This window comes from Arachis ipaensis, chromosome B04, assembly GCF_000816755.2.
Source record: "Arachis ipaensis cultivar K30076 chromosome B04, Araip1.1, whole genome shotgun sequence".
NCBI classification, from domain to species: Eukaryota; Viridiplantae; Streptophyta; class Magnoliopsida; order Fabales; family Fabaceae; genus Arachis; species Arachis ipaensis.
In genome coordinates, this window is record NC_029788.2 from 106,254,844 (window position 1) to 106,258,881 (window position 4,038).

The window sequence follows — 4,038 nt, forward strand, 5'->3', positions numbered from 1 at the left end:
GACAGAAATTTTCGAAAAAGAATGAGACATGGCCGAAAATAATAACAATACAAGGAAGATGCTTGGTGACTTTACTGCACCAAATTCCAATTTACATGGAAGAAGCATCTCAATCCCTGCCATTGGAGCAAACAATTTTGAGCTTAAACCTCAACTAGTTTCTCTGATGCAACAGAACTGCAAGTTTCATGGACTTCCATCAGAAGATCCTTTTCAGTTCTTAACTGAATTCTTGCAAATCTATGATACTGTTAAGACCAATGGGGTTGACTCCGAGGTCTACAGGCTTATGCTTTTCCCGTTTGCTGTAAGAGCCAGAGCTAGAATATGGTTGGACTCTCAACCTAAAGATAGCCTAAACTCTTGGGATAAGCTGGTCACGGCTTTCTTAGCCAAGTTCTTTCCTCCTCAAAAGCTTAGCAAGCTTAGAGTGGATGTTCAAACCTTCAAACAGAAAGAAGGTGAATCCCTCTATGAAGCCTGGGAGAGATATAAGCAACTGACCAAAAATTATCCTTCTGACATGCTTTCAAAATGGACCATCCTGGATATATTCTATGATGGTCTGTCTGAGCTATCAAAGATGTCACTGGACCATTCTGCAGGCGGATCTATTCACCTAAAGAAAAAGCCTGCAGAAGCTCAGGAACTCATTGACATGGTTGCAAATAACCAGTTCATGTACACTTCTGAAAGGAATCCTGTGAGTAATGGGACGCCTCAGAGGAAGAGAGTTCTTGAAATTGATGCTCTGAATGCCATCTTGGCACAGAACAAAATATTGTCTCAGCAAGTCAATATGATTTCTCAGAGTCTGAATGGATTGCAAGCTGCATCCAACAGTACTAAAGAGGCATCTTCTGAAGAAGAGGCTTATGATCCTGAGAACCTTGCAATAGCAGAGGTGAATTACATGGGGGAACCATATGGAAACACCTATAATCCCTCATGGAGAAATCATCCAAATTTCTCATGGAATGATCAACAAAAGCATCAACAAGGCTTTAATAATGGTGGAAGAAACAGGTTTAGCAATAGCAATCCTTTTCCATCATCCACTCAGCAACAGACAGAGAATTCTGAGCAGAATCCATCTAGCTTAGCAAATATAGTCTCTGATCTATCTAAGGCCACTTTAAGTTTCATGAATGAAATAAGGTCCTCCATTAGAAATTTGGAGGCACAAGTGGGCCAGCTGAGTAAAAGGGTCACTGAAACCCCTCCTAGTACTCTCCCAAGCAATAAAGAAGAGAATCCAAAAAGAGAGTGCAAGGCCATTACCTTGCTTGGTGTGGCCGGACCCAAAGAGGAGGAGGAGGAAGTGAATCCCAGTGAGGAAGACCTTCTGGGACGTTCAGTGACCAATAAGGAGTATCCCTTTGAGGAACCAAAGGAATCTGAGGCTCATCTAGAGACCATAGAAATTTCATTGAACCTCCTTCTGCCCTTCATGAGCTCTGATGAGTATTCAACCTCTNNNNTCTCCTTCTGTGACCATGGAGAGGAAGCATGAAAAGCTTCTCTCACTACAGAGTCAACCAAAGCCCCACAGTCAAACTCTAAGTTTGGTGTTGGGAGGCCACAACCAAACTCTAAGTTTGGTGTTGAACCCCCACATTCAAACTCTAAGTTTGGTGTTGGGAGGTTCCAACCTTGCTCTGATTATCTGTGAGGCTGCATGAGAGCTCACTGTCAAGCTATTGACATTAAAGAAGCGCCTGTTGGGAGGCAACCCAATGTTATTTAATTATATCTATTTTATATTTTTTTATTATTTCGTGTTTTATTAGGTTGATGATCATGTGGAGTCACAAAAACTACTAAAAAATCAAAAACAGAATGAAAAACAGTATTAAAAATAGCACACCCTGGAGGAGGAGCATTCTGGCGTTTAAACGCCAGAAACAAGCATCTGTCTGGCGTTTAACGCCAGAAACAAGCATCTACCTGGCGTTAAACGCCAGAAACAGGCTATATTTGGGCGTTTACCGCCAGAAACAAGCAGCAGTCTGGCGTTAAACGCTAGGATTGCACAGCAAGGGCGTTTTACACGCCAAATTGGAGCAGAGATGTTAAGTCCTTGACCCCATAGGATCTGTGGACCCCACAGGATCCCCACCACTTCTTCTCTCCTCTTCATACCTTTTTATAACACTCTTCCCCAAATCACCTCCATTACTCCTCTAAAACCATCATACAACCCACCTACACCCTACCTCACCATTCAAATTCAAACCATCTCCCTCCCAAACCCAACCCCTATTAGAAGAATTCCCTCTCCACTCCACTCCTATATAAGCCCCTAATCACTCCTTCATTTTCACACATCATTACCACCTAAACCCCCCATGGCCGAACCATTCACACACCTCCATCTTCTCCATCTCTTCTTCTTCTCATTCTTTCTTTCTTCTCTTGCTCGGGGACGAGCAAACATTTTAAGTTTGGTGTGGTAAAAGCATTGCTTTTTGTTTTTTCATAACCATTAATGGCACCTAAGGCCGGAGAAACCTCTAGAAATAGGAAAGAGAAGACAAAAGCTTTCACCTCCGAGTCATGGGAGTTGGAGAGATTCATCTCAATGGTCCATAGCTCAGTAATAGAGCATTTGACTGCACAACAAGAGATCATGGAACTCAAAAAGAGCATGAGAAAATTCCTCACCATGAAATCCCTGAGATACCTCAGGGGATGCACTTCCCTCCACAAAAATATGGGGAGCAAATCAACACCACCCTAGGAGAATTAAGTTCCAACATGGGACAACTAAGGATGGAGCACCAAGAGCACTCCGTCATCCTCCATGAGATTAGAGAAGATCAAAGAGCTATGAGAGAAGAACAACAAAGACAAGCAAGAGACATAGAGGAGCTCAAGAGCACCATTGGTTCTTCAAGAAGAGGAAGACGCCACCCTCACTAAGGTGGACCCGTTCCTTAATCTCCTTGTTCTTATTTTCCTGTTTTTCGGTTTTTGAGCCTTATGTTTTATTTATGTTTGTGTCTTTGCTATATGATCATTGGTGTCTAAGTGTCTATGTCTTAAAGCTATGAATGTCCTATGAATCCATCACCTCTCTTAAATGAAAACTGTTCTAAAAATAAAAGAACAAGAAGTACATGGTTTCGAATTCATCCTTGAAATTAGTTTAATTATTTTGATGTGGTGACAATACTTTTTATTTTCTGAATGAATGCTTGAACAGTGCATATGTCTTTTGATATTGTTGTTTATGAATGTTAAATATGTTGGCTCTTGAAAGAATTATGAAAAGGAGAAATATTATTTGATGATCTGAAAAATCATAAAATTGATTCTTGAAGCAAGAAAAAGCATTGAATACAAAGCTTGCAGAAAAGAAAAAAAAGAGAGAAAAATGGCGAAAAAAAAAGAGAAAGAGAAAGAAAAAGCAAGCAGAAAAAGCCAATAGCCCTTAAAACCAAAAGGCAAGGGTAATAAAAAGGATCCAAGGCTTTGAGCATCAGTGGATAGGAGGGCCTAAAGGAATAAAATCCTGGCCTAAGCGGCTAAATCAAGCTGTCCCTAACCATGTGCTTGTGGCGTGAAGGTGTCAAGCCAAAAGCTTGAGAGTGAGCGGTTAAAGTCGAGGTCCAAAGCAAAAAAAAAAAAAGAGTGTGCTTAAGAACCCTGGACACCTCTAATTGGGGACTTTAGCAAATCTGAGTCACAATCTGAAAAGGTTCACCCAGTTATGTGTCTGTGGCATTTATGTATCCGGTGGTAATACTGGAAAACAAAGTGCTTAGGGCCACGGCCAAGATTCATAAAGTAGCTGTGTTCAAGAATCAACATACTGAACTAGGAAAGTCAATAACACTATCTGAATTCTAAGTTCCTATAGATGCCAATCATTCTGAGCTTCAATGGATAAAGTGAGATGCCAAAACTATTCAAGAGGCAAAAAGCTACTAGTCCCGCTCATCTAATTGGAGCTAAGTTTCACTGATATTTTGGGATTTATAGTATATTCTCTTCTTTTCATCCTATTTGATTTTTAGTTGCTTGGGGACAGGCAAC